This window comes from Zingiber officinale, chromosome 6B (genome assembly GCF_018446385.1).
Source record: "Zingiber officinale cultivar Zhangliang chromosome 6B, Zo_v1.1, whole genome shotgun sequence".
Classification (NCBI taxonomy): Eukaryota; Viridiplantae; Streptophyta; class Magnoliopsida; order Zingiberales; family Zingiberaceae; genus Zingiber; species Zingiber officinale.
The window spans coordinates 90140521-90166819 of record NC_055996.1 but is presented as its reverse complement, the minus strand read 5'-3'; the positions used below and the strand labels follow the sequence as shown (position 1 = coordinate 90166819).

The following is a 26299-nucleotide window of genomic DNA, read 5'->3' as shown; positions in this document are numbered from 1 at the left end:
TGTCGAATGGGAAAATGTGCAACACTGTAAGGAACAAGTGGAAACCTTGGGCCTCAAATAACGACTTTCAATACCTTGGGCTCAAATTTTGGCGGATGATTTTCGGCCCATGGGCTGGCCGGACGAAAGAGTGCGACTGATGCGGAGCCCGAATTAGTTGATGACTCCACGGTGAAGGATACGGCAATGTCGCTACGCCCAATCACATGACGATGAGTAAGAAGACGGCGTGGCCGCTCTATCCTTTTCCTGAGCTCCCCGCTGAGGATTTAGCCATCGCGTGCGAGGAAGCCCCTGCGCTTCCTTATGCTCCCGAGTTCGCAGGTCTAATGATCTTCGTTTGCCAATCCCTTTCCCCTTTCTATGATTCCCTAAGCTAGTTCGTCGCTCTGCTGTTCCTGCAAATCCCGGAAGAGATGATGTTGGCGAACAGGCCAATTGGCCTCCTCGGTTCAGGGGATTGCCGGAGTTTTCCTAGGAATGCTTGGTCGAATGTTTCTTCGTTTCAGGGGATTTCGATTCTGCCGAGACGCTTCTTAGGCAGAGCTTCGGTTCTTCGGATGGCAAGGAGAAGACGGGATCTCGACGGAGGAAGTTTCAAAGGCCGAATTTTTTGTGCTTTCGAAATCGAGGATATGGGGAGCGTGTCTGCCTCCAGTAGATTTCTTGAGAAGGAATTCACGTTTACGCCCGCGTTTGATGATTATGTGAAGGTTTTGGAATCGGTGAGGACAGATAGGAGTTGGCATACGGGCGATGGCGAGGAGGAAGGCTCGAAGAAGCAAATGGTGAATAAGGGGAAATCGTTCAGAATGAAGCAGCAACATCGTTCAGTTAGAAATGATGATTCAAAGCAGAGGCCAAATGCGGTGGAAAATAGCTCTCAAAGTGAAAGACTCGCTGTTCGCGGAAGGAATAAGGACTTGGTGTTGGATATTGAGGTTTTAATGGATCAATACGGTTTTATGGAAAAATCGGAATGCCATCAATAGATAAAAGTCGTAATTGACTTCAAAATTAAAATCTACGTTTCGAGTAGATAAATTTAGACTATTAATTTGCTCAAAATCGATTAAAGATGAATAAGAAATTAATTATTTAAAGTCAGCCCAAATAAACATTAATTATTCATTAATGATATATATAAGGAAATGCACGGGAGAATAGTCCCACATCAGAAATTTTCGATGTGCATTCTTTGTTTTATTAATGATGCTAAGTCGATGTGCATTCTTTGTTTTATTAATGATGCTATGTTAATGGAGTTAACTCAGAAAAAAGACCAGGTGCTCTCTTCTCAGGGGCGAGCAAGTGCTCACTCCTGTGAGCCCGCCACCCGCCACGTGCGCAATGAGCGCTTTGTAGTCCAGAGGACATTGCAGTACCTACCTGACACACGGGTGACGTATCAGGCTGATGGCAACCGTTGATCAAAGATGTGTGATGGATCGCTTGTGAAGCGATCTAGAGCGTTGGATCGCGAAGAGTCACGATCTGACCGCTTGGGATGAGACTTGATCTGAAGCGTCAGATCGAATGGATCAGTAGATTCAGATCCGATGGCTGATGACAACAGGCGAGATCTGAGGGTCACAACTCTTCATATATGATGGATGAGATTAAAGTGGGATATGTGAAGGGTTATAACTCTTCAGAATGGACGATCCAGATCGATCCAGCCCAAAGAACACATCCTCTCACCCAAAAAGGCATTCAACCTCTTCATTTGGTATTGAACAATATCGTTTACGGAGATAGTGTTGAACACTAGCCTCGATGATCAGTATCAGTTTACGCACTCCGGGAGATACCGGGAACAACAGTCGTAGACGATATTCTGCAAACTGATATGACTACTTCCAACGACGTTCCGACCGCCATTCCGCCAACATCAATTCCGCACAGAGAAAAGTCGGAGAAATTCAGCGGAGCCGACTTCAAAAGATGGCAGCAGAAAATGCTGTTTTATCTAACGACGCTAAACCTTGTATGGTTTTTACAGGAAAACCTGCCAGCCGCTACGGAAGGTAGTAAGGCTGCTTGCGATGAGTGGTCACACGGAGATTTTTTGTGCCGCAACTATATTCTCAACGCCTTGGACAACACGTTGTATAACGTGTATTGTTCATTGGAGACGGCGAAATCTTTGTGGGAATCACTTGAGAAGAAATACAAGACCAAAAATGTCAGATTGAAGAAATTCATCGTCGGCCGATTTCTGGATTTCGAGATGGTGGACTCTAAGAGCGTCTCAGCTCAAGTCCAAGATATGCAATTAATACTGCATGATCTGGACGCCGAAGGCATGAAGCTGAACGAGTCATTCGCAGTAGCTGCGGTAATTGAGAAGCTCCCTTCGTCATGGAAGGACTTCAAGAATTACCTCAAGCACAAGCAAAAGGAGATGGGACTGGAAGACCTGATCCTGAGGCTACGAATAGAGGAGGATAATCGAAAATTATCCGACTCTAGAGGAACCAAGCGGACAATTGACGAAATGTCCAACCTGGTCAAGCCAAACGCCAAAAAGTCGAAGTAGTTCAAGAAGAAGGCTCAAGTAAAGAAGTTCAAGGGCTCTTGCTACAACTGTGGAAAGTCAGGACACATGTCAAAGGACTGCAGACACCCGAAGAAGCCAACCAAGGGGCCAAAAGATGTTGCAAACCACGTCGCAACCTCTCTTGAGGACTTGGATCTCACTGCGGTCGTCTTTGAATCCAATACAGTGGAGGATAACCCGAAGCAGTGGTGAATCGATACTGGAGCAGCTCGTCATATCTGTTCAGATAAGGCGATGTTCTCCAAGTATACTCCGATAAATGGAAGGAAGCTCTATATAGGCAATTCCACGACATCTCCGATCGTCGGACTCGGAAAAGTTGTTTTGAAGATGACGTCTGGAAAGGAGCTAACTTTGATTGATGTGCTCCATGTTCCCGACATCAGAAAGAACCTAGTTTCTGGATCGGCACTTGTTAAGGCCGGGTTTAGACTAGTATTCCAGTCCAAAAACTTTATCCTTATGAAGAATAGTGTCTTCGTAAGAAAGGGGTACTTAGAACAAAGTCTATTCAAAATGGTTGTAATGACTGTACTCCGAAAATTTGATGGTAATAAAATAATTGCTTCCAGCTATGTGGTTGAGTGTTTTAATTTGTGGCATGATCGACTCGGACATGTGCATAATAATACTCTGAAATGTCTCGTCAAACTAAATTTATTACCGAATGTCAATGTTGACGAAACACACAAATGTGAAGTGTGTGTAGAAGCTAAAATGACGAAACTACCTTTTCATTCGGTGGAAAGGTCAACGACTCCTCTAGAGTTAATACATAGTGATCTATGTGACTTGAAATTTGTGCAAACTAGAGGAGGTAAAAAGTATTTCATTACTTTTATCGATGACTGCACGAGGTTCTGTTATGTCTTTCTTTTAAGAAGTAAAGACGAAGCCTTAGAGACATTCAGAACCTATAAAATGGAAGTTGAAAATCAACTTGACAAACGAATTAAGATAATTCGTAGCGATAGAAGTGGAGAATATGATACACCGTTTGATGAATTTTGTTCAGATTCTGGCATTATCCATCAAACAACGGCGCCTTACTCACTTTAATCAAATGGTGTTGCTGAATGTAAAAATTGGACACTAAAAGAGATGATGAATGTCTTGTTGATAAATTCAGGCTTACCTCAAAACTTGTGGGGGGAAGCAATATTATCGGCAAATCACATTCTCAACAAAATCCCTCATAAGAAAAGTGATAAAACTCCATACGAACTATGGAAAGGCCACAAGCCATCGTACAAATACCTGAAAGTGTGGGGGTGATTGGCAAATGTCGAAGTACCTAAACCAAAGCAAGTAAATATCGGACCTAAAACATTCGATGCAGTATTTGTCGGATATGCCCATAATAGTAGTGCATATCGTTTCCTAGTTCACAAATCAAGCATTCCTGATATTCATGTAGGAACAATCATAGAATCTCATAATGCGATATTCTTTGAAAACGAATTCCCAAATAAGAAGGAAAACATTGAAAATGATAACAACGGAAGTTCAAACGAAAATGACGTTACCGAACTTAGTTGTTATAAAAGAACTATTGACGATCAAAGCGCAGGGTCACGTCGTAGCAAACGGGCTAGAGCTGAGAAATCGTTCAGGCCAGATTTCATGATTTTCATGTTGGAAATGGACCCAAGAACATTAAGTGAAGCTCTCTCTAGTCCCGATGCTCCAATGTGGAAAGAAGCTGTCAACAGTGAAATCGAATCTATCATGAATAATCATACTTAGGAATTAGTAGACCTTCCTTCTGGTAATAAACCATTAGGTTGTAAGTGGATACGAAAACGCAAGTATAAAGCTGATGGATCAATTGACAAGTATAAAGCCAGACTTGTAGCCAAGGGGTACAAGCAAGAGGAAGGTCTTGATTACTTCGATACCTACTCACCGGTGACAAGGATTACGTCCATACGAGTGCTAATAGCTATTACAGCACTGTATGACCTTGAAATACATCAAATGGATGTTAAGACTGCGTTCTTAAATGGTGAGTTGGAAGAAGAAATTTATATAGAGCAACCCAAGGGGTTCGTGGCTCCAGGAAATGAGAAAAATGTGTGTCGACTTATTAAGTCATTATACGGACTTAAGCAAGCGCCTAAACAATGACACGGAAAATTTGACAAAGTAATGCTGTCAAACAAATTCAGAATAAATGAATGTGACAAATGCATTTATGTCAAAGACACACCTAAAGGTTATGTAATCATCTGTCTATACGTAGACGACATGCCAATAATGAGCAGTAATCATGATATAATCATGACTACAAAGAAAATGCTGACCAAAAATTTCGATATGAAAGATATGGGTCAAGCAGATGTTATATTGGGAATTAAAATTCTCAGGACATCAGAAGGGATAGTTCTGATACAATCTCATTATGTAGAGTCAGTATTAAAAAGATTCAATGCGTACGATCTCTCTACAGTAAAAACACTTATGGATCTAGGTCAACACTTAGTGAAAAATCATGGTGAGACCTTATCGCAGGTGGAATATTCTCGAATAATAGGCAGTTTGATGTATCTCACAAACTGTACATGTCCGGATATTGCCTGTGCGATCAACAAGCTGAGTCGTTTTATGAGTGATCCAAACGACACCCATTGGAAAGCATTGATGCGAGTTCTTAGATATTTGAAATATACTATGAAGTATGGATTACATTATGGAAAATATCCCGCTGTGCTGGAGGGATATTGTGATACTAATTGGATATCATATACAAAAGACTTCAAATCCACTAGTGGATATGTTTTCACGATCGGTGGGGGAGTAGTATCTTGGAAATTCACTAAGCAGACATGCATTGCTCGGTCAACTATGGAATCCGAGTTTATAGCACTAGACAAAGCAGCTGAGGAAGCTGAATGACTGTGGAATTTCTTGGAAAATATTCCGAGCTGGACGAAACATGTGCCTGCCGTACTGATCCACTGTGATAGTCAATCGGCAATTGGAAGGACACAGAGTAATATGTACAATGGGAAGTCACGACATATACGTCGTAGACATAATACCATTAGGCAGTTGATCTCGAATGGAGTGATTGCAATCGACTATGTTAAGTTCAAAGATAATTTGACAGATCCTCTTACGAAAGGGTTGAGTCGAGATCAAGTATACTGCTCATAAAGAGAAATGAGATTAAAAATCTACAACTAAAAAATGACTGTAGCGGTAACCCAACCTTGTTGACTGGAGATCCCAAGATCTTGGTTCAATGGGACAACGAAGTTAAAGAAGTTGTGTTACAGCACATGAGATATTTTATCTCTATCCCAATCCTAGGATGAATTTGTGTTGTCCTACCTCATGTAGTGAGGTAAAGCTTATGCTTTTAGTGACTTCTATACCTTATAAGGTGGAGTATGGTAGGATACTCCTGATAGAAGTGTCACCTATATGAGTGTGAAGACAGACCGCTTCAATGAAACACTCATGAATCCAAGATGGTGTACATGGCCGAAACGGAACCAAGCATGAGAACCTAAAGTAGGTGAGATAGGTCTCTGTGTGGGTGTTATTGTCTTAGTATACACCAACAGCTGAGCAGTTCAAGACATCACGTTCACTGCGCAGCCTAGTATACTCGATAACATTCCACTACGGAAAGTTCAAAGCCACAAGCTACCTCTCCCGATGCAGTGACTTATCGATTAGACTCTTGTAAAGTGTCAGCATGCATACACGCATTGCATTAATTTCCATTCATGTGGGGGATTGTTGGATATTGGGGTCTTAATGGACCAATACGATTTTATGAAAAAATCAGAATGCCATGAATAGATAAAAGTCGTAATTGACTTCAAAATTGAAATATACGTTTCGAGTAGATAAATTTAGACTATTAATTTGCTCAAAACCGATTAAAGGTGAATGAGAAATTAATTATTTAAAGTCGGCCCAAATAAATATTAATTATTCATTAATGGTATATATAAGGAAATGCATGAGAGAATAGTCTCACATCGAAAATTTTCGATGTGCATTCTTTGCTTATTAATGATGCTGTGTTAATGGAGTTAACTCAGAAAAAAGATCAGGTGCTCTCTTCTTAGGGGCGAGCAGGTGCTCGCACCTGTGAGCCCGCCACTTGCGCACGTGCGCAATGGGCGCTTTGTAGGCGCACTTTGCACTTCGCACGTACGCGTGGGCAATGCCTAAGTGGCGTCCACGTGGGCAAGAAGAGATGACTGGACTGTTGATTGGGCAAACAGATGACAACCGTTGATCAAAGAGGTGTGATGGATCGCTTGTGAAGCGATCTAGAGTGTTGGATCGCGAAGAGTCACAATCTAACCGCCTGGGATGAGACTTGATCTGAAGCGTCAGATCGAATGAATCAGTAAATCCAGATCCGATGGTTGATGACAATAAGCGAGATCTGAGGGTCACAACTCTTCAAATCTGATGGATGAGATTAAAGTGGGATATGTGAAGGGTTATAACTCTTCAGAATGGACGATCCAGATCGATCCAGCCCAAAGAACACATCCTCTCATCCAAAAAGGCATTCAACCTCTTTTTGGTATAAATAGAACCCTCCAGATGCTGGAAATATCAATCGAATCATCGAATTCATCTATTCTACTCTCTCTTGAGCATTCATCTCATCTTGTGCATTTAAGAGTCCAAAAAGCCTACGAGAAGGTTTGTTGGTCTCGGAATTCGGAGTGCTACGATTCCGAGACGTTCGTCGTTGTATCTTGGGAACGAATTGCTATTATCCGTTAGCACCGTAGCGGAGCAATATCGTTTACGGAGATAGTGTTGAACACTAGCCTCGACGATCAGTATCAGTTTGCGTACTCTGGGAGATACCGGGAATAACACTTGGAAGATGCTACAAGATCAAAAACGAATAGGAGTGAAAGATTTTCCGTTCGTGGAAGGACCAAGGACTTGGAAGATGCTACCAGATCAAAAAAGAATAAAAGTGATGACCGACGAGGTTTGGATGAAGGGCTGTTACAGAAAGGAGCTCCAAGGAGAAACGACAATATTATTAATCTACACAACAATGGTAATGGTAATTCTAGAGCTTTGAGGAAATTTCAATCGCAAGACGAATTAAATGATACAGGAGAAGACGCAGATGTCTACTATTTTGTTAAAAGAAAAGTGAATCATTTTGAGAGATAGATGGATATATCTCAAAAGAATAAGAAAACAGTAGGAGTTGATAAACTTGAAATTTCCAACGAAAATAGTGTCAATCATAGTGGCTACTACCATTCATCAGGGGGTGAACCTCGCCTTAGACGCTCAAAGCCTGTAAGTGGGGAACTAACTGAATCAAACAGGCCATGGTCAAGTAATGATGATTTAAATGGAGGCATTGATGATCATGAGATTAGTTATATCAATGACCATCATCCCAAAGATAGTAAGGTGGCAAAGACTGTGCACGGGTGTGTAATTAATAATTTTATAAAAAGGTTAGATTCTACTGAAGAAAGTATACAGAGAAAGTCAGAGGAATTCGTGATGATAAAAAAGGAACAAAATGCTAAGAAATTTTATGCAAGTGATACAAGCAATGTCAGCCCTGGTTCCAATATGACTACTAATCACAAGCTCCATTTGACAATGGATCATGGATTGACTAATACCAGATTGAGAAGAAGCGGAGAAGAGTTCAAACTTGAGGATGAAAATGATGGGCAGAATATGCATGTCAATAGTTGGGTAGGGAAACGAAATAATGACAAAGAGCAAATAGTGAAGAGGAATAAATTTTCTTTGTCAAAGAAGCATGATGGGTATGATAGGCAAAACTGGAATTCTGGCATGAATGCTAATGGTTTGAATATAAGTAAGATGCTCAATGATGCAAATTTGGACACCAGCAATTTTTCTAGAGATTCTGATTGCTTCGATTTTGAGGACAGAGCTGCATTTAAGACTTTTGAGGTGTTCACTGATGTCAGAAACAGACCAAGGGTATTGCGGATGGAATTGGAAGGGAGGATACAGAACCTAGCAAAGCAGTAAGCCATGAATGTCCAATTTTCCTTTTTTTATTGCACGACGATGTTTATTGCTTGCTACTTGTTCAAATCAGTATTCCATGACATAAACATGCTTTCATTTATTCTAATTTTGCATAACTCTCGGTGTTGTTTTCTTGTGCAACTTCATCTTGCATATCAGTCAAGAGTTCCAGCTCCGCCCTATCATTGAACATACTTCTATCTTTCTTTGCTCATACAATTCTATCTACTCAATATGGCCTTGTTGATCAACTGCAATTGTGGTGTTGTGTTTTTGGCTGCACCAATGAGAGCAAACCAAGCAAGATTGGTACCACCTCCATAGGAATATTACTTTCCAATAGACCATTGTCACGTCCCAGGAGAGTCCCTATCCGAACAAATTTCGACAACACCTCCCCTATACGGATGACAATCTGAAACATTTCTACATACACAATATACATCAGCCACAGGCGGCTGGAACATACACACAACCATGCAGTTTATATACAGCCTACTCGGCTGATACAAAATATGTAACACAACCACGCAGTTATATGTAAAGCAGCACACTCGGCTGTACCAAAAAACAAAATACAGCGGAAAATGATAGAAAACCAAATATACAAGACTTCTAGCTGGCTAGGCTTACACCACACAACAATACAATACTCCGGAAACAAACCGGAACACAAAACCAAATACACACATACCACGATAAACATAAATAAAATGCGAAGACTGGTCTTCTAATGTGACGTGGGGACCGGCAGTCAGGATACTCCAAGCGACTCCATAAACAACCTGATACCTGAAAAAGATAGTGTCTACAGGGATGAGTTTAACAACTCAGCGAATACCAATAGACATGCCTAGTAAGATATATCTAACAGCAATAAACATGGAATACAGCTTCCTAATCATATATAGGAAAAATGCAAGACTGACAGGTAACTAAGGAAGCTGTACTCACCAGGAACTCCTATCCAGAACAAAAGGATCGTCAAACCAGATACACAATATGCCTCCTGTATGCATGTCAAACAAATGCATCCACCAAAATGCAGCATATAAGTGCAGCAAATACAAACAAATAAATGCAATAAATACATATGGTGCCAATGACATGTTCACCCCTGACGCCAGTCAGTCATCTCACACACAATGGTGAGACTGAGTGGATAGGGTTGTGACAACCGTGCACTCTGACATCACTACCCCTTATGAGTGACCGAGTGGACGGGTTGCTGTCGGAGTACACACATACTCCTACCCCAAATCATAAATGGGGGTCTCCCGGTACACCATGACGGGGAGGGATCCCTGATGTGCTACCACGCTGCGTCACACTACCCATGACCCATAAGCGGACCAACGAGCGATGATGCGGCGATATGCTCTGATAATGGAGCGACCTATCACGCATGCAATCATGCGAATTGTGCATGAAACTAAGTATGACAATATCCTGAACCAAATCCACATATATATATAAAAATGTGTACCCTAGTACAAGTAAGTCAAATCCACAGATCTAGGGTATACAGGTCCTCTATGATATAACAACGTAGGTCCTGAACATATCTACCTCCATAAAATATGTACCAACAATATACATGGATCAAAGCAGAAGGTCTAGGTACACAGATCAGGTATGATATAAAAATATAGATACACATGCCAGATAATAAAAATCCAGAATCTAGTCCTAAACTCAGTAAAGCATGGTATGTCACTTACTCTAGGAACTATGGTACTCGTGGCAATAATCACGAAACGTAAACATGGATACATAACAAACACCCAACAGAACATGCTACGGGTAACAAACAGTGACATACCAAAGGCAAACATGATCATTGCTTGTAGCTATAAAATATTATGCATATCCAATTGACGATATCATAAAAGATAAGTCAAGAGGTACCCGCCTCCAATCGAAAAGTCCAAATCTAACGTCGAGATGCTCGTCTCGCATCAAAGTCCTGTATCAATCAATGTGTATATTTTATTTAGCTAAATTCAAAATGTAATAAGCTAAACAAAATTCCAAATTTCATTATGAACATCCATTTGGATTGTCATACACAATCCACCCAAATTAACTAACCCAAATTGGATCCAACTTACTCATTTATCAATCTAATACAAACTAATCATCAATTAACACATCTGTTAATTACCTTAACTCATAATAAATTTAATTCCCTATTAATCCCATAGCAGAAATGGACTGAGCTACAATGATCAGGCAAATAACTAACCTCAATATCTCAACCAGCAAACTGAAATCAGATCGATGCTACATCTACTACCCAGCATTTCTTATCCAAATCCGATGCCTCAACTGCTGAACCAAGAAACACCCTGCATTTCAGTGTCCAGACCAAAATGGAATTCAAGAAATCATCACAGTCAACAACAACCAAATTTTAGAACAATCCGTGCACCTTACCTCTACCTCTAACTACCTGTGAGGACCAAGGATTCGACGAGGAGGTGCTGCTGGAACCTTGTGGCTTCTATGGCAGCAGCCAAAACAAATCGCCAAGGCGGATTTGCAAGCCACCGAGATGAACTCTAGTGCATCGAAAGAACAGCGAACCTTCTCGATGAAATCACCGCTGCTTTGTTCGAATCCGGCAGCGAGAGAGGTTGGCCGCCCTAACCCTTTCGTCGATTACTCCCTTCCGATGACGGGAGTAATCGAGCAGTGGCGGCGGCAGAGGAGATCGAAGGCGGCAGAGGGAGAGAAAGAAATGACAATCGGTGAAATAGATGACAGCCCCCGATGGCGAGGTCGCCCGGATCAGCACCAGCTCCCCGGTGTCCCTAAGCGTCGCATCGTCGAATGCTCGCCGGAGCCCCCTGCCAAGAACTCTGCTTGTGCAGTCGCTCCCGCACGCTCCTCCTCTGGCCGGCTCGAAACGGTAACCTAGCATCAGCCGCCTGCCGCTTTGCTGAGTGAAAGGGAAGAGGTGAAGGGCTCGGGTGGAAGCTAGGGTTTCAGGGAAAGAGGCCTTTCCTTGCTTGTCGTCGCTTGAGAGAGATGGCAGAGAGGGCTTAGACGTTCGCGGAAGAAGGGGAAGAGGAGAGGGAACCGTCGCGTGGCGGTTTTGGCAAGAGTCGGCGTCGGGAGAAAAAGGGGGAAGAGGAGAAGAGTCGGGCGAGTAAAGAAGAAAAGAAAAAGGGAAAAAGAAAAAGAAAATAGAATTTTTCCTCGCTTAAACAAGATAGTCTAAACAGGTTTTTCCGGATCCCGTTTTTATCCCTATAAACTCGTCCATACGGTCTCCAAAAAATTACAGAAATTTTTATAAAAAATCTAGAAAATTCCCTTATCAGTATTCGCCATTTTTTTTCCTAGTATTTTACAGACCATAAGGCTCCTTGAAGGATCCACTCGCCAAATGAAAATCTTTTCCCTAAGACAACACAGCATTAGTATCCACCACTTGAGGGACACCAGCTGACATATAGCAGTTCTGATGCAAGGTTGGCTCGACCAGGCTTGGCTTGACTTGGTTTGGCTTGGCTAGGCTAATTAGTAAATGCATTATGTCTTCAAATGTACAGTCTGTTCATTAAACGATTTCCACTAAGGATTGTGTTTCTTAGTACGTTTGTTTATCTCTCTTTGTCGATACATTCTGATTATTAGATTTGTCTTACTTTTGTATTTGGAATTTTTGGCTTTCTTTTATGATTTAAATAGTCAATTGTTAATCCATATGATATTTTGTCACAGGTTAAATGCAGCTGATATAAATATACCTCAATGGAAGTTTTCTAAGATGATTCACAATGCCAGGATTAAATTCACAGATCATTCAATCTTGAGGATTGTTCAGATATTGGGCACACATGGGAACTGGAGAAGGGTACTACAAGTTGTTGAATGGTTTCAGTCCTGAAAGAGATTTAAGTCACTTAAGAGCAGGTCTATATATGAATTGTTCCTAAAAAAGTTTAAAATTTTGAATTATTATTGTATTTTGCATGCCACATTCCTTACCTGACATTTTCTTCTCATTTGTGTCATCAAAACCTCACACTAGAGATTATTTTTTCAACATTTCTGCTGATTTGGAATTGAAAATTTGTTTAGTTTTGTATATATATTTACGATCCTTTATTACAGATATGTTTACACATCTGTCCTCGATGAGCTTGGGAAGGCAAAGAGACCTATTGAAGCACTCAACATATTCCAAGCTATGCGTGTAATGATCTTAGTTTTGTGATCTATTCACTTTAGAGTTATGATTCTCACTTTGAAGTTACAACTGTGTTCACTATGTTTAAAATTCTGTGCAGCAAGGGTTATCTTGGTACCCTGATCTTGCAGCTTACCATTGTATTGCTGTTACACTGGGCCAAGCAGGACTCATGAAGGAACTATTTGATGTCATGGATTGCATGCAAGCTGTTCCAGAAAAGAAGTTCAACTTGGGCCCTCTTCAGAAGTGGGATCCACGCCTTGAACCAGACCTTGTTGTCTACAATGCAGTTAGTATTCTACTGTTAAAAAATAAAGTGTGATAGTGTTAGAGACTCTGTAAAGAGGAGTGGGAGTGACACAGAGAGGATAACCTCCACATCCTTAAAATGTGCTTTTTAAACTGTGTTTGAATACCAAGAGGTCCTCACCTAAGTGCCTTGACATTAATGCTGGATTGATCTTTCTCTTTAGCTCTAACATGGTATAAGAGTCAGGCTCTCACCTTTAAAAATGAAATTGAGCCTAAGGGGACATATTTTAGGAGTGGGAGTGAGTGAGAGAGAGAGAGAGAACCACCAACCTTTTACTTCCACATTCTAAGAATGGGGGCTCTCAAATATGTTTAAATACTAAGAGTTCCCCACATAAGTGTCTTGGCATTTGGGTTGCATTGGGCTCTCTCTTGAGTTTTAACAGACTTCCAACTCCTCGTGCAGTTTAGTATAAGATAGTTAGAAGTGCCTTGTTGCTTGCTACAGCTAACTAATAATTCCATGCCTTTCTCAATTGTAGGTTTTGAATGCTTGTGTTACGCAGAAACAATGGGAAGGAGCATTTTGGGTTCTACAACAGCTGAAACAGCGGGGTATAAAGCCTTCAAACACAACCTATGGGCTCATCATGGAGGTCTCTGTAGCTCTCTCATTTTGCTGGAATCCTTACCCGGGATAGAATTGTGTTATAGGAATCATCATATGTGAAATGTAGGAACTCGTAGTACAGTTCATCATGATCAGTCTCGTTGTTTCATTTTTTTAATAGACTAAAATACAATTCAATTTATCAGGAATTTAAGTAGGAAAAAACCTGCAAATGGCCACAAATTGAGTTGTAGTTATTTTAACCTAGGAAGTGAATTCTAAACAATGCTCCACAGTTAGTGAGTTCCTGAGTGGTGTAAATTCTTATTTGTTTTTGTAGGATATTTACTTTTCATGTTTGGTTAACTTATTAGAATCTAGTCTCTCTTCTTTCTCTCCTCGGTAAGTTTAGCATGTGATGTTTATCTTGATTAAGTTATTAAAAGAATGTCTGTAAATTTCACCATATACAGTTTGGGCGTTTTCTGATTTAAAAATCAGATAGCTCAATTCATCTTCTTCAAGGAATTTGTTTTTCTGAATTTTAGAATTTCTTAGCAATCTAGTTCTCACCTTAGAACTCTCATTACGTTGTTTTCTTTAGTCTTATTTGTAAGTTCTAGTAACTGCCTATTTTGTTCAAGTTATTGCTGCATTTGTCTCAAATTTCTTGCTCTTTTCATATTGTTAATATATGGATCTTGCCAATAGCCCATTTTATTGACCAAATTTTCTCTCTGAATTAGCTTTTACATTTTTGTTCCTGATCTATTGCCTGCTAGGTTAAAAAGGAAAATCTGTTAGTAAACTATAGTCTTGTATCAGATGTTAATTCTTAGATAATTTCCCATCATCAATACAGTAATACCTAAAGATAAATTTTGACTTTCTACTCATTTCAGCTGTCCGTTGTGTTATTTATGACCCTTTAATGGAGCACAACGCATTTTACTTTTTATTAACAGGTGATGCTGGCATGTGGCAAGTACAGCCTAGTGCATGAGTTTTTTAGGAAAGTTGAGAAAACATCAGTACCTGGAGCTCTGAATTACAAAGGTAACATAGGTTCTGCTGGTAAAAGATCTTTATTGACTATAATTGCTGGTTTGCCATTTTTTTCACATATTTATACATTCTATCAATCCCAAGATTTGGTTACTCAATATGTATCACCCTTATGTTGGCTGCAGTTCTTGTTAATGCTCTATGGAGAGAAGGTAAAATTGATGAAACTGTAGCAGCAGTGCAAGACATGGAAAAGCGTGGAATTATAGGCACAGCCAGTCTTTATTATGATCTAACACGCTGTCTCTGCAACTCAGGGAGGTGTCAAGAAGCTTTACTCCAGGTTTTTATCTTTGACCAGTTTTTGTGTTGGTATTCCAACTTTTTCTTCTAGTGGTGCATTTCTCCCTTCATAACTTTAGTTACACATAACAGTTGGAAGCCATCAAAGCTTTCGAGTTATCCATAAATCTCAACCCATCCTCCCTAGAACTGAAAATGTTAGTGGAAGGCTCTTTATTGTTCTCATGAGATAGATTTAAGGATCTAAAAAATAAATAAATAGTCCCTTATATTTTGCACGAAAATTTTTAAAAAAATGTCATGTTACTTGATTTTTCTTAACTAAATTGGTAGGTCTCTTGAATTAGGAACTATATTGGAGATTTTGGAATTGTTCCTAGGGGCCACACCTAGTATACTCTTAGAATAATATTCAACTATTTTCTCAAAAAATATTCCTGATAACTGAGTGAATATGTTATTGGTCAAAAAGATGGTTTGTGGCCATGTAATTGATTCCTACAACCTACTTGCTCAATTGTTGCAAAACACTTTTAATCATTTCTATCTTTATTGCTGTTAAATAAGATATGCAAGGTTGCAATATTGATTAAATCATTTGACCATTTATATCTCTTTTGCAGATAAAGAAAATATGCAAGGTTGCAAAGAAACCTTTGGTTGTAACATATACTGGATTGATTCAAACCTGTATATACTCTGGAAGCATTGAGAATGGAGCATTTGTCTTTAACCAAATGCATAAATTTTGTTTGCCAAATATTGTAACTTGTAGCATAATGTTGAAGTCATACTTAGGTCATGGGATGCTTGAAGAAGCAAAAGATCTGTTTCAGAAAATATTGGCTGGTGGTTATCAGAATGTGAACAATGATGGCTTGAGTCAAAGAGTTGTTCCTGATAACTTTACATTCAATACCATAATTGAGGCTTATGCTCAAAGACAGAAGTGGGATGATTTTGAGAATGTTTATAGACAAATGCTAAACCAAGGGTTTCACTTCAACACAAAAGGCATATGCGCATGGTGCTTGATGCGTTCAGGGCTGGGAAGGTAATTTCTAATGCAATAAACTCATCATTCTCTCAAGTAATGGAAAATGCTGTCCTATTTCAATGCTGAGTTCTCTAGTAGCCTCAGTTATTGTTTCATATGCAAGTATTTCATTCAAACTTTAGAACTTCCATCTTCATATCTAGGTAGAATAATCATCATCTCCCGATGATGCATGTGATAGCAAGATAAAGCTTGCATTTGAATATGTCTCTTGTTTTACTAGTTAACAGTTCTAGTTTTACTTTATCAACCGCCAGGCAACTTTGATTATTTCTAGGGAGTCAGATGAAGCTACATGAAGCCTAAATTTAGCATCAGCAGCTGGCTCTCCTAGCTTACCTTTTCCAAATACTTATTTCTATCTTTCAATCTAAATTTAGGTTTTGGACCCTATAGTGGAAAAATGGAAATCTACTTTATTATTTAAATCAAGAGCTTGAGACACACTTAGGAGATACTATGGCTGTATTCTTAGCTGATCTTTCTTATACAACTACTGAAGCTTACTTTTTCTTTTCTTTTCTTTTTTCTTGCTTAAATATATTTTCCCTTTGAATTCAGGTACTGGTGCTTGAGTCAACATGGAAGCATTTGGTTCGCTTTGAAAGGGTGCCGCCAATACCTGTTGTCAAGGAAAGATTTTGCATGAAACTAGTGGAAGAAGACCACCCGGCTGCCTTTTCTTGCTTGGACATTCTTCAGGAGATCGACATCCATGCCTTTTCTGAGAGGTCATGGTTGAATTTACTCAACAGCAATGCACATCGCTTTAAGAGCGACACTATTTTAAGGCTGGTTGATGAATTGGATGCCCTCACAGCTCAAAACAGGGAGCTGTCCCAAGTAAAAGAGAATCTGAGAAAAGCTTGCAAACAGTTTGTTTCCCGAGTAAATGATGTTCCAAGATCACCAAATCATCTGGAAGTGGCATGCAATTCATAACTAGAGGAATCTTTCCTTCCGATGCTGTTCCAAGCTTGAGATATATTCCTGAAAGCTCATAAGCAGTGAGGAGAATTATAGTTTTTCAACCAGTAGAGAAGCAGAGGACATTGATGAAATGCAAGCATTTGCTCAGCAAATGCAAGTGGCACAAATGGCATCAAGATATGATTAAAGCAACCTCTACTTTAGAATGTTCTTTCAGCTCAACAATCACGATGCTTCAGAAGTTTACAGGAGCTAAATTCTATGGACCCACAGAGATCTTTTGCAGAAGTGCAGGACACGAATTCAACTAGCTGACAACACTAAATATGAATGGTGCAGCCTGGATTTTTTTTTTTTTTTGGCATCATCTCTGTATGGGAACCTTAAGTTCGTTGAGATTCTTGTGCTCTTTAATCATTCCGCTACCTCTAATGCCACGCCTTCATGAGCAGTCTAAGAAAACCAGCAACAAGCCAACAACCCATGGTGGTCCAAGAATTCATATGGTCCAACTTTGTAGGCGACCCAAGATCATGATGAACTTTACAATATTTTGATTCGTTCAAGAACTCGATCCAAATTTACATATTGTTGTCCCCTGAAATTTACTTCTCCTTTATATTCTTTATCTTACTGCACAGGAAATACTTATAACTCAATCACTGAAGTCCGCAACTAGGGCCTTAGATCCATGCTATAATAGTCAAGTAGATTTATGAGTTGATTGCACATTCTATTGCTGCAGGTATATCTCATGAATCTTTGTTGGGGCATTATATCATCTCCCTAGTTTCCAACCTATGGGAGTGGATTTGCGGATGAATCTTCCTCTGTTTCTGACAATTTTCATCTCTTCTGTTGGTTTTCTTATTTTGTTTCACATCATATTTCTTGGCCTTTGGTATATGGGTCTTGTTTCTCGTGTGGCAAGAAAACGACCAGAATTACTGCCCATCACCCAGAACTGTACAGTGAGTGCTTTAACTGATCCACATATTTGAATCTATGCATGTTCTACTAAAATGTGTGGCTATCTTCCTGTTTCTGTTATAGTGCAGGTCATCAGCATTGCTTGCTGTGTATTCTATAGTCACTGTGGAAACATAGCCATTGTTACAGAAAAACATTTAGATAGGAAGAGTTCAAGTTGGTTTTCCCTCCTATTGTGGAAGAAACAAGATACAAATTCTTGGATATCGAAGTTCATTCGAATGAATGAGTTTAAGGACCAGATTTGTTCTACTTGGTTTGCTCCCGTAGGAACTGCGAGTGACTATCCTTTTTTTTCTAAATGGGTCATCTATGGGGAGGTAACATATTTTATCCACATCATATTGATATTTAATTTTTTTATTTCTAATTTTTTGCGGCCGTTAAAATTTTAAGATCTTCATATTCAGCTAGCATGCAATGGATCATGTCCTGGCCTTTCTGATGAAATATCTCCCATATTTTCATTGTGGGCAACATTTATGGGTCTGTACATGGCTCATTATGTGGTGGAAGTGGAACGATCAACAGGGTACACATTTTTTCAGTATTTAGTTTTCCTAGTTTTACTGTAAAAAGTGGTGTCATAAAGCTTGAGATACTCAACTTATTTTTTGCATTATATAATTACTAGAGTATCCTGATAGAACTGTTGAAGGTGGTTCTCAATTTGTTTATGCACAATTATTTTTATTATATCATTTTCCTTTTGACAACCAATTCTTATTCTCCCTTTGAAGGTGGTTCTCAATTTGTTTATGCACAATTATTTTTATTATATCATTTTCCTTTTGACAACCAATTCTTATTCTCCCTTCTAACTTTGGCTGAGATCTCATAGATGGGCTCTTACACATACTTCGCCCTTATCTGAATATGAGAAGTTGAAAAAACAAATGAAACCTGATTTCTTGGAGATGGTTCCATGGTATTCAGGGTAGGTTGTTAGACTTAGCTAGTTAAAATTCTGAACTATCTACAGAGGCCAAGTTGAAAGTTGAGAGTATTGCTGATTTGCATTGTTATTTATGTCTTCAGAACATCAGCTGATTTATTTAAGACTGTGTTTGACCTCATGGCATCTGTAACTTTGTTTGTCGGTCGATTTGATATGCGCATGATGCAGGTAAAACTTAAATTTCTGTTGTCTTTCTTATCTTTAGTAAATCAATTCATGTTTATTGAAATTTAATTAATCTCCTTACATCAGGCTGCCATGAACAAGGTTCCAGATGAAGCAAAAAATGATGATATTTTCTTTGACCATTTTTCCAAAGGAGATGACTTTTGGTTTGATTTCATTGCTGACACTGGTGATGGTGGAAACTCAACTTATGCAGTGGCTCGATTGCTGGCCAAACCTTCAGTATGTTTGAGGCTTGGTGACTCAAATCGTTCTCTTTCACGTGGGAAATTGCTTCTTATTGGAGGAGACCTTGCGTAAGATTCCTTGTTATCTTGCTCTTGTTGAATAAAAGAAGAATATGTTTTATAAATTTATTTATTTTTTTACAAAAAATGTTTGGAGACAACTGTGGCCTTGACTAAAAGAATTATATTTAATTTGATCTTTTCTATTTATAATTTACTTTGTGGTGAATATTTACCTATCTATCTGATGAGAGATAGTTCTATTTGCGTCTGCTGCTTTACTTTTAATTACATTTTCCGTGAGGATTCTGGTATATATTTCACTATAATCAGACTAATCAATTGATGTGGTAATTTTCATTCTTTTTCGAGCTTGGATTTTTCTCAAGGAATCTGTCTCCTTGTTATTTTGTTATAGTCATTCACAGTCTACACCAGCTTTCCGAAAATATTCAGTAAACATTTTACATGTAAAACTTAGTGTAGTAGTTGTCATGTTCTTTGAACTCGTTGCATCAAGCTAATTGCTCCTGCTATATGATATACTTCTTGTCCAAAGATAATTTTATTGAATTTTATTATTTCAGATGAAGAGGTTGTTTTCATGATTTGTTTGTTTTGGTTGTCAATAGGTACCCAAACCCTTCAGCATATACATACATATGAGAGACGCTTTTTTCTGTCCTTTTGAAGATGCTCTTCAGTCTCCGTCCTGGTACAAACTTGAACATATTGCAGTAAATAAGCCAGAGCTTCCGTATGGGGTGTCTGAACTAAGCAAATATGATGGGCCTCAATGTTTTATAATTCCTGGTAATCATGGTCAGTAGTCATTTACTATAAATTCTACTTGAGGATGTTCAGGATAAACTTTTTAATTTTTGCTCGTATTGAATTAGTTTGGATTGAAGGGGAGTCTTGGCGCAACGATAAAGTTGTTGCTTTGTGTTCAAAAGGTCACGGGTTCGAATCCTAAAAACAACCTGTTGCTAGAGTAAGGCTGCGCACAATGGATCCTTCCCTGGGACCCCGCATAGCTGGAGCTTCGTGCACCGGGCTACTTTTTTTTTTATTATTATTAAATTAGTTTGGATTGCAATCTTGTTGAGCAAGAGCACCAAGTTAATAATTTAAGAGGTATTGATACCATGATCCGTTAATCATTCTACAGATTGGTTTTATGGACTTCATACTTTTATGAGGTACATATGCCATAAAAGCTGGTTGGGTGGGTGGTTTCTTCCACAGAAGAAGAGTTATTTTACTCTGGAACTTCCCAAAGGGTGGTGGATATTTGGTCTTGACCAGGCTCTGCATGGAGATATTGACGTCTATCAGTTCAAGTTTTTCACAGAATTATGCCAGAAAAAGGTTGCTTAGTGTCTCTATTGGTTGATATTGTATGTGTTTGCAATTATCACTGGTTTAATGTCCTCAAAGTTAAAACTTCATGAAATGACATTATTTTTTGTTTGTTGGCTATACTTAAATAATGAAGCAATAACTATACAGCAGCCTGCTAATTGCACAAAAATACACACCAACTCATAATAATAACTAATATTGTAACAAACAAGGAATATAATTCCACTGGATCCTGGTGATTCTGTCTGTGTAGTTAATGTTTGTAGGTTCAAGTGAAATGTGCAATGCAACCACAATGGTGATTCTGTGATCCTGTTTGTAATGGTGGTTTTTCTTACTTTTCTTTTCCTGATCCTGTTTCACTTTCATCTAGTGCTTTGTAAGCTATTTCTTGCAAACATTTGTAGTCAATGATGGAAAATCTGCAGGTGGGAGAGAATGACTGTGTAATTATTATTACTCATGAACCAAGTTGGCTTCTTGATTGGTACTGGAATGATGTCACTGGGAAAAATGTCTCTCATCTGATAAAGGACTACCTGAAAGGAAGATGTAAACTTCGAATGGCTGGAGATTTACACCATTATATGTGCCATTCTTCAGTTCCATCAGACAAACCTGTTTATGTGGAACATTTGCTTGTAAACGGCTGTGGTGGAGCCTTTTTGCATCCTACACATGTCTTCAGAAAGTTCAATAACTTTTATGGAAGTTATTATGAAAGCAAAGCCACTTATCCTTCTTATGACGATTCTAGTAGGGTAAGTCTGACAATGCCTTTGCTCTTTGTCTGTAGTAGCCCATTTCTTTTTATAAATTTATAAAGTTCTATTATTAACATTTATCTGCCCAATTGCTTTAATGTACATTTTTCTTTCGACTTCCTCTCATCTTTCTTTGATTAGTCTTGATTCTCATGCATCTTTTGTGGCAAACATGACCACAGATTGCATTGGGCAATATTTTGAAGTTCAGAAGGAAGAACTGGCAATTTGATTTCATTGGTGGCATCATATACTTTCTATTAGTATTTTCTATGTTTCCGCAGGTGATTTTCTATAAATTTGTTATTTGGCTTAAAATAATAATGCTACGGCTATTGAAATTTCTACTACTACTAAAACACAGTTTTGTTCTTTGACTGAATTTTACACTTTAGGATCTTATTTCTAAAAGTTCTTTTCTTCTAAAAATGAAATACACATTAATTGGATTTCTGTTGTTATAACATTAATAGTTATGCTATGATTTAAAAGCAATAGGTCATATAGGTAACTAAGTTTGGCATTCTTTTAGAGGTGTTATATATGGAAGTTTGACATGGTTTTTTTGGTATATATTGCAATTCCTAGTACTTTTGTGTGTTCCCCTTTCTATCAAGGGTTAGGGCACCCTTCAATTTCTTTAATTCAGTGTATTTGAAACCAACTTATCATTGTTCTTTTTACTTCATGAATTTCATTAATGCATTATAATGACTTGATCCATTAGGAAGCTAAAACTTGAGTTCAGATTATATGATAATGCATAGCACTTCTTATTGATGATGATCTGATGGGTGATGCTTCCAGCATATAAGTGGGAGCCTTAATCCATCAAGTTATGAGAAGGCATGTGCAATTTTCTTATAACAATTTTTCAACACTTAAACTACTAACAAAGCAGCCACAAATTATGAAATGATAATTGTCACATTAATAGCTTGCATGATGGATGATACTTTATACACAATTTTCTTGTATTAATTCTTTGTTTTTTTTATCATCAAACCTTGCAGTAAGGATCAATTCCACAGAAAATTGCCTCTCTTTTTTTCCCCATTTCATCCCTTAGTTCTCCATTCTCCTGACACTTTTGAAACATTCACCAGTGCGAATACATTGAAAATTTGTGAAATAAGAATAAAAATGTATAATTATAGCAGGTAAATATGGAAACTTTTAGTCCACTTGATTTATTGTTTGCCATGAAAATTATGCCTAGTCAATATTGTAATTTATGATATTCGCCTCATGAAAGACTAGTATCATCTTCCTCCTTTAGTATGTTTAATGACACTGATTCTTGAACTGTCTACCTGTTGTGCATATGATATCTTCTTTAGTTGCTTGATATGTAAAAGCATGGATCAATAAGCTTCTAAACTTCTTTTGACTATTTCTCCAGTTTTAAAACATGTTTATTAACCTTTTCAATTAATTTTTCAGTGTGATGTTTTCCGCATCTTGCATCATGATTCATGGTCAGGCCGCATCAATAATTTCTTGAGCACAGTGTGGAAAGCATTCTTGTACATGCTGGATCACTCTTATGTGTCTTCTGCTGCTACACTTGTGTTGACATTGGCATCATTTTCTTCTTGCCTACAAAACTATCACGGAAAAGCCGTGCCATAATCGGTGTTCTTCATGTTTCCGCTCATTTGTTTGCCCATTAATTTTGATGTTGCTTTTGGAATTAAGTATTGATATATGTGTCCACAATCGCCTATTAGCAACTTCAGGTATGATTTTTGGTACCATATTTATATATATTGCTAATAAGTTCATTGCTGCAGTTATTCTGATTTCCTATGCAAGTTGGTCTCTTGACGTTGATTTTATTGTCAAATAGTCAACATTATATGTTAAGTATAAAGTTTATTATTAACAAATTTATTGTATGACTCCCCTTTAAGACTAAGATCAAATTCTAAGATGACCTAAAATGATAGAGGTGCTAAAGTGTAGAGTTGGCAAGTTAGACGCAAGGGTTTAGACAAATCTGATGTTGGCTGTCTCAGCCAAATGCAACTCTTAATATTTTTCATTTCAGCTTGGAATTGAATTTGTAGGACAAAAATTAAAAGTGTCTGCAAAGATAAAATATTGAAAAAAGCAAACAATGATGTTGAAGGTAACTTGTCAAAGTTTTAGTGTGTGAGAGATCTACTTTGAGGTAATGATACATGGAAGTTGCAGACTTCTTGAGGTCTACAAGTTCAATCAATCCACTATTACGAGGCAGCCAAGTCTCACAATTTGTAGCTGTATGGAATGTATTGAAATACTGATTTGATGATATTCCTGACACGTTGTTGGGTTTTACATACCAGTACACTGAATATTTCGCACCTGTGAAAACATGGATAAATCCTACAACAATAGTTATAACTTATAAGGTTTCTTTATTATTTTTGATGAAATATAAGGTTTCTTTATTAGAACTTTGCTCAGGTTGCTGTATTTTTTAGCCTTATCGTTTTTGTGATATTTCAGCTGATAATGGCTTATCCTTAAAGTACCTGAGTTGTCTTATACCCACTTGCAAAAACATGGATAAATCCAACAACAATAATTATAAAACTTCTTTACTAGATTTTTGCCCAGATTACTGTAATTCTTTAGCCTCCAGTATCAATGTTTGTGATATTTCAGCTGATATTGGCTATTTGGTTTATCCTTAAAGTACCTAAGATGCCATTTGCCTCTATCAGGCTATCACACACTTTATGAATGGTATAGATCCATGGAAAGTGAGCATTTTCCTGACCCGAGTGGGCTGCGGGCTCGTATTGAACAATGGACATTTGGACTTTATCCTGCCTGTATAAAGTATCTTATGTCAGCTTTTGATGTTCCTGAGGTGATCAAATTTCTGTACATTTTTTAGATTCAGTTGACTAGTTGCTTTACCATTAGTGGTTTTTTTTCCTTCACAGGTTATGGCTGTTAGCAGAAGTAACATCTGCAGAAAAGGTATTGAGATACTTCCACGGGGTGGTGCTATCATCTACTATGATTCAGTGTTTCTATACTTCTGGGTCCTCTCTACTCCAGTGTTTCTATACTTCTGGCTTACTTGATCATGTATGAATTCTCATTAGCTTACTTTGGAATACAGCATTCACTTTTCTAAAAAAAAGACATAACTTCATACATGATCAAGTTATAGCAGGCTGGTAATTATTATACTAATTTTAAACAGTCATATACCCTCAAAACAATATATTAATTCTTGCTTATTAATTTTAGCTGGCTCTTTGACTCCATTTGTCAATGTTCAATGCCTGCTAAATCTATTGATATGCTTAGGTCATGTTTATTTTTTTGGAATGTATATCAATGTATGGTGTGCACTACTCAATACTATAGTTTTGAGCATGGTTTCAAATTTCATTTTGTGCTGATTGGCATGGGTAAAATTTTTAGTTTTACTTGCTGACTGACGCATGAGAAGCTCCAATACTCCACTATGCCACTGGATGAGTCCTTCCGCGATTCTACCTTCATTGCGACCATCTTTTGTGAGCCTGAGTATCTTTGGCGTGGATGAGACCCTTCTGCATGAGATGCAAGCAACTTTTGATTTAGTTGTGTCCATTCATCAGGACAAAATCCTTTTGCTGGAGTCAGGAGCGCCTTCCCCTTTCCATGAGGGTCTTCCGCCTTTGTCGTGTCTTCTATGTGCCCAAGTTTCTTCCACGAGAACGTAGCACTGATGCTGATGTTACCTCATCATTGAATTTTATGCAAATCTATATCACAGATTATAGATTAAGTAACCATTCTCCAAATCTGTGAGCAGGAAGTTATCCTAATTTGCTTCAATAATGACTTCCATTGTTGGTTTTCTTCATCCGAAGATGCTTGCAGATCTCTATTCTCACAATGCACATGCTTTCTTCCGTATGATAGTTTCCCTAAGATATAACAGCTCTTGGACATTACAACTTCATATAGGAATTTGGTCATTAGGATGCACTTGTTATTTATCTGTTGTGATTTTTTAATTAGATTCTTATCTCTTTGTATCATAAACTGCCAGGTTTGCTGTTTGTGCCTAGTTATCAACATGAGTTATCTAAAATGTCGAAGCTAGATGGCATACTTTTTCCCAAACCATTTTTGAAAAAGGAATTTAAATGCAAGATTGGTCACACTTTATGTTATACCTTAGTGATTGCATTATGAACGGTAATGTCTTACCCCATGTCACATTCACAAAGAAACATGGATCCTTAGAATTGAGGTTTCAAGACTTAAAAATCGAAGATAAACATCTATAAGTAGTGTTTCTTCAGAGGTTATATATTGATGTTTATCCATATATACCTGGTGTAACCTCAGGTTCTTCCTCTTTCCATTAGGTTCCGAAGGACTGGGAGTTAGATCCATATTGGGATGCCGAACCAAAACAGCCACTACAACTGAGCCATGTCAGAAAGTTTCCCAGCAAATGGAGGTCGGCTTATGGTGCAGACCCACTCAAATCTGTGCGTCTTGTTGACCATTTCGTTATCCATCGGAAACCAAACTCTGCTGTCGGTTCAACCAGTTGATTCCAGTTCTAGTTCAGATCTAAACTAATGCATGAACTTTCTTGCAAGCGAACAAATTATCACAGGCAGAACTGTTCCATACACTTCTATTACTGCTCCTGCTGCAGGTTTAGTCATCTTTGTAGCATAGTCAGCCATTATCATCATTCAAACGCCCCTCGAGTCAAACCTGACTTTCATCGGTGGCTTAAGTTCTGATTTGATGTAATTATTAGTATATGTCCAGCAGCCATAGTAACGGAAAAACACGAGAAGGATTATGAAACTCTGGTTTGTATGTATCGAATACTACATTATCAATTGTTACACACAACATC

At 38.3% G+C, this 26299-nt stretch overlaps 2 long non-coding RNA genes and 2 pseudogenes across 2 annotated transcripts; 2 read left to right on the top strand and 2 right to left on the bottom strand.

Moving 5' to 3' along the window:
* The first annotated feature begins 198 nt into the window (after positions 1-198).
* LOC121991227 lies at positions 199-17694 on the top strand (annotated as a pseudogene).
* Positions 8587-9591, bottom strand: LOC121993084. The gene is made up of 2 exons (XR_006115065.1): positions 9533-9591; positions 8587-9370 (listed from the first exon to the last, which is right to left on the bottom strand). It is a non-coding gene; the product is annotated as an uncharacterized LOC121993084 (long non-coding RNA).
* On the bottom strand, positions 10486-11742 carry LOC121993083. Its single transcript, XR_006115064.1, has 3 exons — positions 11015-11742; positions 10824-10926; positions 10486-10544 (listed from the first exon to the last, which is right to left on the bottom strand). It is a non-coding gene; the product is annotated as an uncharacterized LOC121993083 (long non-coding RNA).
* On the top strand, positions 17695-26299 carry LOC121991226 (annotated as a pseudogene).